The 12744-nt window shown below is 45.8% G+C and overlaps 1 long non-coding RNA gene across 4 annotated transcripts in view; it reads right to left on the bottom strand.

The window, feature by feature from the left end:
• Positions 1-272: 272 nt before the first annotated feature.
• The window catches only part of LOC102485659 (uncharacterized), a 20942-nt gene continuing 8470 nt past the window's right edge, over positions 273-12744 (bottom strand). For 3 of the 4 annotated variants that reach the window (XR_003551135.1, XR_001371158.1, XR_001371159.1), the window contains one exon: positions 273-459. This is a non-coding gene — a long non-coding RNA (uncharacterized LOC102485659). Of the gene's footprint in view, positions 460-11972; positions 12082-12744 lie in introns of all 4 variants that reach the window. The other variant, XR_336035.1, reaches the window with a different exon arrangement.

The raw sequence follows: 12744 nt of genomic DNA, 5'->3' as shown, positions 1-12744 counted from the left end.
AGGTGCAGCTACTTGTCAGTCACCCCCTCCTATCATAATGAATGCCAATGGCAACCCAGCGAGGCAGATATTATTTTCTTACAGTCTTTTCATTCCAAATGAGTAAAATCTGCTTTTCTCATGAGTAAACATTTTTAAAGAATTACTTAATTTATTTATTAGTATTAACTTGCAAGAGAAAGAGAGCGAGGGAAAGTACGAAATCACCCCCCAAGGGGGATGGTCATGCTGCCAGATAACAGACCAAAAACTCTTTATTAAAGGAAGGCCTCTGCTGGGACCAGCTCTCCATACTGCCTCTTTCTGGAATCATTAGGAACCCCAAACAGCTCCACAGTTCCTGTTTCCTGACTGTTCTCATAGCTGCCATCCGTCATCATAGGCGAATGGCAGTGGAGGCCTTTCAGGAACCTACACGTGGCGGTCAGGGACTCACACTACACGGCTCCAGGTCGTCTCCTACAGAAATCAGTGTAGAAAAACCAATGAATGACGTTAACAGTAACAGTGACCATTCATTCATTTCTCACCAATATTAACTCATTTAATCTGCTTAAACATCCTACCGATAGGTAAAAATCATTGCTCCATTTTAAGGAAACGCTGATGCACAGAACAGTCACGAACCAGTAGATGGCAGAGCAGGACCTAACACGGGCTGCTCCCGAGCACCTCTGCTCAGAACTTCTGTGCTCCCTGGATAAACAGGTGCAGCTACTTGTCAGTCACCCCCTCCTATCATAATGAATGCCAATGGCAACCCAGCGAGGCAGATATTATTTTCTTACAGTCTTTTCATTCCAAATGAGTAAAATCTGCTTTTCTCATGAGTAAACATTTTTAAAGAATTACTTAATTTATTTATTAGTATTAACTTGCAAGAGAAAGAGAGCGAGGGAAAGTACGAAATCACCCCCCAAGGGGGATGGTCATGCTGCAATCCCTTCTCCATTTTCCTCAGGATTTTGAGCATGCACATGCACCCAGAGGTTGTTCAAGCTGCCGTGTCTGAGTTTCAGACCATGCAGTGGGCCGTGTCGGATCCAGCTACTTTAACCTCCGTGCCACCCACTGGCCCCAATAATAGATCTATTGTATTTAAACCACTAACCCTAACTCCTCAGTCTCTGTTTTTATATTTTTCCCCTTTTCAGAATATCATTTAATAGACTAGAATATTATGAAATCATTCAATACAGATCTTTTAAAAAAAAGGAATTATATATTTAAATGTTATTGTTTTTTTAATTTTCTATAGGGCATGGGCATTTACCAGAGACACAGAGAGAGAGAGAGGGAAAGTAAGCAAACTGCCAGGTCCGGGACTCAAGCCATGGTTGGCCATGTGGAAGTTCAACACCCTAACCACCACGCTACCTGTTGACCCCAACACAGGGGTCTTTCACTTAACATGATGCATCTGAAATTCACTCATGTTGTAAAAATGAATAGTTTATTCATTTAATTGCTGAAAGTATTTCATTGTGTGGTGGAACTACAATTTGTTAACAGACGGCATGGTCTTTCCAGTGTCTTGTTTGTTTGTTTGTTTGTTTTCATGTATTTCTTCCACAAAAGAGACAAAGAAAGAAACAGTACTTCCAACGAGGTGCTCACGCCATAACCCACTCCCAGACTCAGCCAGTCCAGCTCACTGACCCGTGCACGCTTGTGCTTAGCTGCTCAGAGGGTGTGAACCCACGGCCTCACCCAGGTTGGCCAACTGTGTTAGTACAGGCTGCTACCAAGCCCCACCTCCTGTTCCTGATGATTACAGGGAATTCTGCTGTAAATATGTAGATCAGACAGAGATCGATTTTGGATAGGTAGGTGATGGATAAGATAGATAGGATGGCTTCAAACATTTCTTAGAAAATGGAATTAATTTACAAGTTTATTTTGGGGGAAAATTTGGAAATCCATACAGTTTTTTCATCATATGCAGTTTCCGTCACAAAGACCCCGTGTATAAACACACACACCTTTGAGAGACTATCAGTTTTCACTTCTCTAGGATTCATACCTAGAAGTGGGATTGCTGGATCATGTGGTAAATGTATGCTTAACTTATTCAAGAAATTGCCAAGCTGCTTTCCGAAGTGGCTGTACCATTTTTCACCTCTACTAGAAATGTATGAGCATCCGAGTTACTACGTATGCTCAGCACTTCATAATCAGTATTTTTTTTTTGAGAGGTTTTTGCTATAGGGTACGTGCACTCACCAGAAAGACAGAGAGAGACTGAGAGACAGAGCGAAATCACCCCCTGGGGGGATGGTCATGCCGCATTCCCTTCTCCTCCATTCTCTTCTCGGGATCTTGGGCACGCACGCACACATGCCCAGAGTGAGTTTAAGCCACCGGGCCTGGGACTTGAACCACAGTCAACTGCATGGGAGTCCAGCAATATAGCCATTACCCCAACTGCCGGTCCCCATAGTCAATATTTTTAATGTAGCCACCCTAATGGGCATGTGAGGACATTTTATTATGGCTCTAATTTGCATTTCCATAATTACTAACAATGTCGAACGTTGTTTTCAGTTACTTGTTTGCCATCCTGATAATCTCTATGGTGAAGTCCATTCAAATCTTTTGCCCATTTTTAAAATGTGTTTGGTTTGGTTTGAGTTTCAAGAGCTCTTTGTATATTTTAAACACAAGTGCTTTATTTTACGTGTGATTTGCAAATATGGTCTCCCAGTACAGGCGACTGGCTTCTATTCACTTCACAGCGTTCTATGCAAGCAAAATGGTTTTAATTTTGAGTAGGCCTAATTTATTAACTTTTTCTTTATAAATCAAGTTTGTGGTATCATAGCTAAGAAATCTTGCCCAATCAAGAAAAAGGTGTATTCCCCATGTTTTCTCCTGAGAGTTCTCTCCAACTCTTTATACCCTCATTGTGCTACCTCAGCATGCGAGATGACACACTTTCTGGCACCATGACAGTTGCCACCTCCATGGTTATGGCCGGAAATGAAATTATAGAGAGGAAAAGGCGGCCGATTTTTATTCCCAAAGTCCCCACTTTCCCAGGGAAAGCTCTGAATATTCCTCCCCTCTACCACCCTATCTCCCCTCATAACCCCTCTTACTATATCTTAAACTGCCAGCTCAAGAAGGGGGAAGGTGGAACCAGCAGGTGGCGTGGTGGTTAAGGTGCTGGGCACTCCCACATGGCTGACCATTCTCCTCTTGGGATCTTGGGCACGCACGCACACGTGCCCAGAGTGAATTTAAGCCACCGGGCCCAAGACTCAAACCATGAAGTTCTGAGACATAGCCTTTACTCTAACTGCTGTTCCCAAGAAAAACGATTTGAACACTGTAGTAACCTCACGTTCCATGCCAGCTTCACCACGTTGGTCGGGACAGAGGAAGGTGATGAAACGCCCCTTTAAATTCAGAAGACTCGAGAAGACCTGTGCACCACGTCCCACCTGGCATTTGGAGAGTGGCAGCCCCAGGCATGTCCCCGTGCCACAGGACAGGGAAGTGCAAAGCGGGCAGCAGGTCAGATCTGGGCAAGGACTCAGGGAGACCACCTGGGTCTCCGGAGGCTCATCCTTGCTGTTTCTGCATGTCTCAAATTAGTCAAGGAAGAAAAGTGAAGAATGACAGAACACTTGAAGGCCTACCATGTGCCAAACTCTTCTCTACACACTTTATATGCATTATTTCAGCTAATCATCTAAGAAACCCAGTAAAAGTAGACACTATTTTTATTCCCTTTTTATAGATTAAGAAAAGGCTAAGAAATTTGATCGAAGGTTATTCATAGCGAGTAAATGGTAGGGCTAACTAGTGGCCACCAGAGCCCTTTATCTTTCAACAACTCAGCTTGTCCATTTCTATTACAAATAGAATCTGGGGGCAGCCAGTGGCATGATGGTTAGGATGGCTAGATCCCGCATGGCCTACAGAATGGTTCGACTCCCAGACTCAGCGGTTTGAAAAACACATCTGCCACATATGTGCGTGTGCCCAAAATCCCAAGAAGAGAATGGAGGAAAAAGGTTTATAGCATGGACATCCCACCTGAGAGGTGCTTTCTTGCTTTCCCTCTCTCCATCTCTCTTGTGCATACAAGCACATACACCCTATACCAAATCTCAAGAGAAAAGGAAAAAAACAACCCTGCTGGTGAGATGGGAGATAGGCACATGCACATATAGTTAGGGTACAGAACGGTCAGATGGAGCCAGCTTCCAAACAGAGTCCCTCTGGCCAAGCTTTTGATAGAAATCACTCACTGCTCCCACTACACATCGGCTGTGAGCTCTCACTGCTTGCTCACAGGAGGACTGCTTACAGCCAGAGCTGCTTACAGCCTGTTTGAGACAATGACGGCTGAAACTAACATTTTCCATATCACAGCTACATTCCAAACACTGTAGTCTCTCTTCGCCTGGAAAGCAAGAGGCCAAGGACCTTGAGCAATAACTCTCCGTGATCTGTCTTTTGGGAAATGGGAACATGACATACAGGCCTGCACCTGCAAGATAAGGGGGTCTAAATGCGGTTACATTTTAGAAGCACTAGGGGAAAATAAATCAAAGAACAAAGCTTTGTGTCAGACTTGCAGAAAATGTGATAAAAATTAGAAACTTCATGGGCCACAGACCTCAGACAAAGATCTACTGAATGTTAATTAAGGTCTAAATGTTTAAAGTCTTGTGATTTGTAAGCATACTCCCAAAAAGGGGTTTGAAAATTACGTAAATCACCTGATTTGTAACCCTTAGGGAAATGCACACGCATCTCTCTCCTTGCTGGGATAAAAACCCCTTGGCCAGCTTCTCTTTGGCAACCCATTCAGGTTGTCTTCTACTGCATTGGAAGCTTTTCCTCCTCACCTAATAAACCTTGCCCTCAGGGCCAGCAGGTGGCGTGGTGGTTAAGGGCACTGAACTCCTACATGGTTGACTGCAGTTGGAGTCCTGGACCTGGCAGCTTCCTTTCTCACTTTCCTTCTCTCTCTTTCTCTCTCTCTCGCTCTGTTCTGTCCCTCTCTGGCTGAATTTAAATAAAGTTAAGTGAAATCATTCTTTAAATCCATGAGCACCCGGGAGGAACCAGTACGGATGGGTCTGATCCCAGCACCGTCACATCACTGGGGTTAAAACCGCCTTGACTCTATAAATCAATTCGGAGAAAAGAGACAACACTGAGTGTTCAAATTCATAACTGTGTATATTTCTCTCTTTAGTTGTCTTCAACTTCTCTCTCAGCATTCTCAGTGTGTAGGCCTTGCACATACTTTGTTAATTTATCCCTTAGTAATTCATATCTATTGATGCAATTTTAAATAATATACTTTAAAATTTTGTCAATTTCAATTACTTACTGCTGATGCATATAAATACAATTCATACTTTTTTTAGCTGTAATTCACATAACATAAAATCCACCCTTTTAAAGTATCCACTTCATGGGCCAGCAGACAGCATGGTATTAAGGCACCAGATTCCCACATGGCCAACCATGGTTCGAGTCCCAGACCTGATGGCTTGTCTTCTCACTTTCCTTCTCTCTTTCTTTGTCTGTCTGTCTCTCTCTGGTGAATGTATTTGCACTATAGCAAAACAAAATAATAATAATAAGTGAAGTGAAGTAAATTAATTTTTTAAAAAAGAATCCAATGGTTTTTAGTATATTCACAAGTTGTGCGACCATCACTAATTCCAGACCATCTTAATCACCTCAAAAAGAAAATCCATGCTAATTAGCACCCACTGCCCCATCCCTCCTCCACCAGCCCCTGGAATCACTCACCCACTTTCTATCTCTGTAGATTTCCTATGCAATTAATTTTTCATGTATTGACCTTATAAGATCTTACCAAATTTACTCGATTTCTTCAACTAGCTTTTTGTAGATCCTTCTGGATTTCCCTCACATGTGTCTGAGAGACTGAATATACCAGTGGGCAATGGCCAGACAATCAAACCCTGACCCATAACTTCTGCTCCACCATCTCGGAAGCCAAACTACGATCTCCGAAGCATTCCAGAATGGCCAGGACTTCGTCAGTGACTGCCAAGTTCCTTTTTTGTTTTGTTTTGTTTTGTTTTCCTTTGATCTGACTTCCAACTCACAACCGCGACTAGCCAGAAAAGGACAAATTGATTCCCACTTGATGCCTGCTTCTGGGCCAGCTGCTGGTGTGGCGGTTAAGGTGGCTGGATCCCCCGGGGCCAGCTGAAACATCAAGTTCAGGCCTGGCAGCTTGAAAAAGACCGATTGTATGTGTGAACATTCCCAAAATCTCAAGAGGAGAGTGAAGGAAAGGGATCGTGGCATGGCCTGAGGGGTGCTTTCTCTCTCTCTCTCCCCCAACCCCCAGCAGGTGCACACACTACAGGAAATTAAAATAAATAATAATAATGTATACTTCTATTTTTTAAAATGTGGTTTGGGGGACCAGCAGTTGGCGTAATGGCTATGTCGCTGGACTCCCACGTAGTCGACCACGGTTTGCGTCCTGGACCCAGTGGTTTAAAACTCACGCCAGGTGCGTGTGCATGCGTGCCCAAGATCCCGAGAGGAGAATGGAGGAGAAGGGATTGCGGCGTGGCCATCCCCCCTGGGGGGATGATTTCTTGCTTTCTGTCTCTCTGTCTCTGTCTGTCTGGTGAGCGCACGCGCCCTATAGCGAAAAACCTCTCTCAAGGGAACCAGCAGTTAGCGTAATGGCTATGTCGCTGGACTCCCACGTAGTCGACTGCAGTTTGCGTCCTGGACCCGGTGGCTTAAAACTCACGCCGGGCGCGTGTGCGTGCGTGCCCAAGATCCTGAGAGGAGAATGGAGGAGAAGGGATTGCGGCGTGACCATCCCCCCTGGGGGTGATTTCTCGCTTTCTGTCTCTATGTCTCTCTCTGTCTGTCTGGCGAGCACACGCGCCCTATAGTGAAAAAAACCTTTCCAAAAAATAAAAAAAACCTCTCTCTCAAAAAAAAAAAAATGTGGTTTGGGGGAGGAAGTGCGTGGATGGCCATAATAAGCAATCGGACGGGTGGTGGTGCCATTCACTGACACGGAAAATACAGAGAACCGAGTTTTGAAGAAAAAGTAGTTTGTTCTTGGAGCAGAGAGACTGAGATGCTTTCACGATACTCAAGGATAATGCTGAACAGACAGTTTGATACAGAAGCAAACCGTTCTGAGCAGAGGTCTGGAATGGAGAAGACAGTCACATGTCAACTGCATGTTTGCTGCACAGCTAAGAACTCCAAGAAAGAGATTTGATTGAGGGGACCAGCAGATGGCATAATGGTCGCATTGCTAGACTCCCATGTAGTCAACTATGGTCCAAGTCCTAGACCTGGCAGGTTAAAACTCAAGCTGAGTGTGTGTGTGCATGCCTGCCTAAAATCCCAGGAGGAGAATGGAGGAGAAGGCATTGTGGTGTGGCCATTCCCCCTGGGGTGGTGATTTCTCATTTTCTGTTTCTCTGGAGAGCACACATGCCCTATAAAAATCTTTCTAGAAAGAGAGAAAGAAAGAAAGAAAGAAAGAAAGAAAGAAAGAAAGAAAGAAAGAAAGAAAGAGAGTTAAAGAGAGAGAGAGAGAGAGAGAGAGGGAGGGAGGGAGGGAGGGAGGAAGGAAGGAAAGAAGGAAGGGAGGGGAGAGGAGAGGAGAGGAGAGGAGAGAAGAGAAGAGAAGAGAGAAAATAGGAGAGAGAGAAGAGAAGAGAAAAAAAGAAATTAGATTGAAAGAGAAGAGGGCCGGGACCAGCAGATGGCAGAGTGGTTACGTTGCTGGACTCCCACATGGCCGAATGCAGTTTGAGTCTCAGACAGACCCAGTGCCTCAGACCCAGTGGCTTCAAAATCATACCAGGCACGTGCAGGCATGCCCAGGATCCCTGAAGAAGGGATTGTGGTGCGGCCATCCCGCCTAGGGTATCATTCTTACTTTCTCCCTTACTGTGTCTTTCTCTCTCTGGGGAGCACACGTGCCCTGAGGCAAGCACTTCTGAAAAAGAGAGAACAACGTTTCAGAGGGAGAGTAACAGCAGATGCCGCTGCGAAGTCAAAGCATTCTTTATGAAGACGTGAAGGTCCAGCCAGTAGATAGCTTTGGTGAAGGTACGAGACCCACATGGCTAGCTGCGCGGTTGGAGCCCAGACCCAGTGGCTCGAAAGGCATGCCGGGTACAATGTGTGTGTGCCCCAAATCCCAGGAGAATGGAGGAGGGATTGCGGCGTAGATGTCTTCCTGCAGGGTAATTTCTCACTCTCCCCCTCACAGTCTTTGTGTCTCTCCTCTCAAGCAGGCACGGACACCCTATGGCGAAAACCTTAAAGAAAACAAGAAGGTTGTAATGGTTATCTACTGCCATACAACAGAATACCCCAAACTGCAGCAGCTTACAAGTGTTTATTAGCTCATGGACGGTTTGAAGGCGTCCCTTCCCAAGGTCAGGTGTTGCCAATGTAACAATATTAAGAGGTGGCGCGGCGCTGTATGAGGCAATTAGGCCATAAGGGCCTTCCCTTGTTACCAGGATGAACGCCCTTCTAAAAATCTTCTAAGAAACATCCACGGAGGGACCAGCAGTTGGCGTAATGGCTATGTCGCTGGACTCTCATGTAGTCGACCGTGGTTTGAGTCCCTGGACCCGGTGGCTTAAACTCATGGCGTGTGCGTGTGTGCCCATGATCCTGAGAGGAGAACGGAGGATAAGAGATTACGGTGTGGCCATGCCCCCTGGGGGTGCTTTCTGTCTCTCTGTCTCTCTGTCTGGCAAGTGCACGCACCGTATAGCAAAAACCTTTCAAAAACAACAACAAAAAGAAACATCCACGGCGCTTGCTCTTCCTCTCCTCCTCCCTACGCAGACACAGCACTCCTCTCTGGAGGATGTAGCAGGAGGCCCCCACCGGACACCAAGTGCTGGCGTCTTGGTCTGGTACTTCCCAGCCTCCAGAACTACGAGAAAACAAATTCACGGTCTCCGTAAATGCCCTGACACTCCGCGACAGCAGCACAGGCTGAGACACTCGGGCAGTTTCTGAAAGTGCGGGAGCTGGGACCAGCCTGGCCCGCCTGTCCAGTTGTGGCTTAGAGGCCCTCACAAGGATGCTGTCCAGATGTCGCCACGGCTGCTGGAGGCCGTTAACCTCGCTCCGAGCCAACAGTCTAGTAGAGGGGGGTGTGAAGCCACGGCAGTTCTGGCTGGCTGGCTGGCTGGTTGGCTGGTTGGCTGGCCAGTTGGTTGGTTTTTACACATAATAATGCTTATTTTTATTTGAAAGACAACGTTCAATATTTTTCATTCATTATAATTATTATTTATTTTTTATTACAACCAAGCTGGAGACTAATTATGGGTTCTTAGGTAGTCAGAACCTCTTGCCATGGCCCCCAGTTCTCAGCCCTGCCTGGCCTAGCCATGCACAGACCTCATACCCTTGCCACCAGACACACCTGCTTCCCTCCCCAGAAGGGCCTCTTTCTGCGGGACTCTCCAGGGAGCAGGACGACAGGCTCCTGGCCGCACCTACAGGGCTTCATCCACGGCGTTGTGGCGCCCGCCCCTCGTTCTTCACTATCTGGGCAGACTTTCTCGTCTCACAGTTCGAGACCCAGGCTTTTCTCTTCTGCCTCGGGCTTGCATCCCCCTACAGGGTCTTCTCCCCTCCGCTCTCTGAGATCCCCACTGTGAACAGCCCCTGGCACAGGTGAGTCTGCCTCTGCTCCGGCCTTAGAATCCCTCCAAAGCCGGCATGCCTGTACCTGCCTGTGTGGGTGTTAGGGTCTTTCACATTCGAGAGTTCTCCTGGCTCCACTTCAGAATCACATGGAGAACTTTTTAGAACACACCAATGCCTGGACCATTTCTGCCGTAATTAAAATCCACATCTCTGGCTGAAGGGACCTAGACATCCCTGTTAATGGTAAAAAGCTTTCCCAGTTGTTGTTGGTTTTTCCCCCATTTTTCAATCTTATGATTAAAAAAAAATTTTTTTTTAAGAATTTTTTGCTATAGGGCACATGCACTTGCCAGAAAGACAGAGAGAGACAGAGAAATAGAAAGTAAGAAATCACCCCCCAGGGGGGATGGTCACGCCACAATCCCTTCTCCTCCATTCTCCTCTCGGGATCTTGGGCACGCACACACACGCGCCCAGCGTGAGTTTAAGCCACCGGGTCAGGACTCGAACCACGGTCAACTACACGGGAGTCCAGTGACATAGCTATTATGCTAACTGCTGGTCCCCGATCTTATGATTTCTTAGTTACATTCAATCATCGCTCATCTCTGTAACTCACAACATGGTTTCTCAAAGCCATTGTGTTTGTGATGACCCAGCCTCAGAAGTCATACACCATCACTTTTGGGACATTCTGTTCATCAGAAGCAAATTACTAAGTACAACCCACACTTAAGGGGAAGGGAATTAATCTACCTTTTGAAAGAGGAGTACTTAAGCATTTGTGAGGGCCGGCAGATGGTATAGCAGTTAAATTGCTAGACTCCCATGTGTCCGACCACAGTTCGAGTCCCAGACCCGGTGGCCTGGATTTCACACTGGCACATGTGCATGTGTGCCCAAGATCCCTGAAGAAGAATGGAGGAAAAGGGATTACAATGTGGCCATCTCCCCGGGGAGTGATTTCTCACTTTCCCTCTCATTGTCTGTCTGTCTCTCCCCAGCGAGGGCATACACTCTAAGGCAAAAGCCACCAAAAAAAAAAAAAGATTTTGTGAACAGGACCAGTGGGTGGCATGGTGGTTGGGCCACTGGACTTCACATTGCTGACTGCAGTTCAAGTCCCATACCTGGTGGCTTGCTTTCTCCCCCCCCCGCCTCTCTGTCTGTCTGTCTCTGGTGAGCACATGTGTCCTACAGCAAATTTAAAAGTAATAATAATCATAAATAAAATTAAATAAATCTTTGGGGGGAAAAAGAATCTGTGGACATAGATGTACTTTAAAACTATCACGGAGGTCAGGAGATCAGAGTGAGTACTCTTTAACGGTAATAAGAGGTAGAAGCTAAAGAGGGTGCAGAGATGAGCTTGGAATCTGCTAATGTAGGTGACTCTTTTGGGTAGTTTATGAAGGAGAGAAAGGAAATGGGATAAAAGCTAGAGAGGAAAGTGGAGTAAAAGGAAGGTTTAGGGTAGAAGACTTCTCTCTCTTTGTTTACACACACACACATACACACACACACATATACACACATATATACATACACACACATATACACATACACATATATACATACAGATATATATATACACACACACACATATATATACATACACATATATATACACACACACATATATATATTTTTTTAAACTAGAGGACACATGTGCTCACCAGAGAAAAAGAAAGAGAGGGAAGGAAAGGAGAAAGGGTTAGGGTGAGAGTTAGAGTTAGGGTTAGCCACACGGCTTCCTGGCCCAGTCAACCGGAAACGGGCTAGGTGCACACATACGTGCCCAAGAGCCTGACGAGCTGGTGGTTGGGGAAAAGGGGTCAGGGCATGATTCTACCCTGCCAGAGGTGCAACTCTTTCTCACTCTCACTTTCTCTTTCACACACACACACGCACACACACACACACACACACACACACTCTATCATGAATTAAGGAAGAAGAAGAAAAAGCAGCAGAAGCAGCAGTAACAGTGAGCAAAGGACAAGGCCCCTGATCCAGAGAGGCGGGCACTGCAGTGCCCCAGCAATGATGCAGTGGTCCCCCAGTCGCAGGAGAATGGGTACCAACACACCCATCGGCAAGTCTAAACTCCTCGGGAATTACTGGCTACAGACAGACTCAGCACTCACGTACAAGCCAACAGGGAACTTCAGAAATTAAGATGAACAGTCAACCAAGAAGGACAAAATACTTGAGGAAAATTCTTAACACCAAAAATGAGACAACCATCTCCATGATGGGCGGAGGCAGCATCTAAAAAGAGAATTAGCAGAGCAAACGGCATAACTCACCGGGAGAGGGAGGAACCGCTCAGAAGGTCTCACACTTGAGCTGCAGTTCTGAAACGTGCAAGCCAAGAATTTGCCTCTTTTGTATTCTGGTTCTATTATGACAATCTCCCTAAAGGCAAAAGATGACTCAGAGTCTAGCTATCTAAATGAAGAAAGCATTACATGTTGGGTAAAAACACATGGGTTTAAATATCAAAATATTTTCCCAGCACATCAAACAAAGAATTATATTATATATGTTACCATTTTTTTTGAGAGATTTTTGTCATAGGGCGTGTGCGCTCGCCAAACAGACAGAGAGAGACAGAGAGACAGAAAGCGAGAAATCACCCCCTAGGGGCAATGGCCACGCCGCAATCCCTTCTCCTCCATTCTCCTCTCGGGATCTTGGGCACGCACACACACACGCCCGGTGTGAGTTTTAAGCCACCAGGTCCAGGACACAAACCGCAGTCGACTACATGGGAGTCCAGCGACATATCCATTACGCTAACTGCTGGTCCCAACAATTTTAATATAACAAACAGAAGAATTGAAGATGAAAAGCACTAAAAGAGACAAACAGTGATATTCCATAGCAATAAAATAACAATTAAAGCAGAATTTTTACTTCAGAGCTGGCAGTATGTGAAGAGCAGCGAAACTGCACTGTAACCATTTTTGCCTTTTTTAAAAGAATTAATTATTTGGGAACCAGCAGTTAGCGTAATGGCTATGACGCTGGACTCCCACGTAGTCGACCGTGGTTCGTGTCCCGGAACCGGTGGGTTTA

The sequence above is a fragment of the Tupaia chinensis genome, unplaced genomic scaffold, assembly GCF_000334495.1.
Source record: "Tupaia chinensis unplaced genomic scaffold, TupChi_1.0 Scaffold000612_1, whole genome shotgun sequence".
NCBI lineage: Eukaryota > Metazoa > Chordata > Mammalia > Scandentia > Tupaiidae > Tupaia > Tupaia belangeri.
Note: the sequence above shows the minus strand (reverse complement) of the source record. Positions and strands in the feature narration are given on the sequence as shown.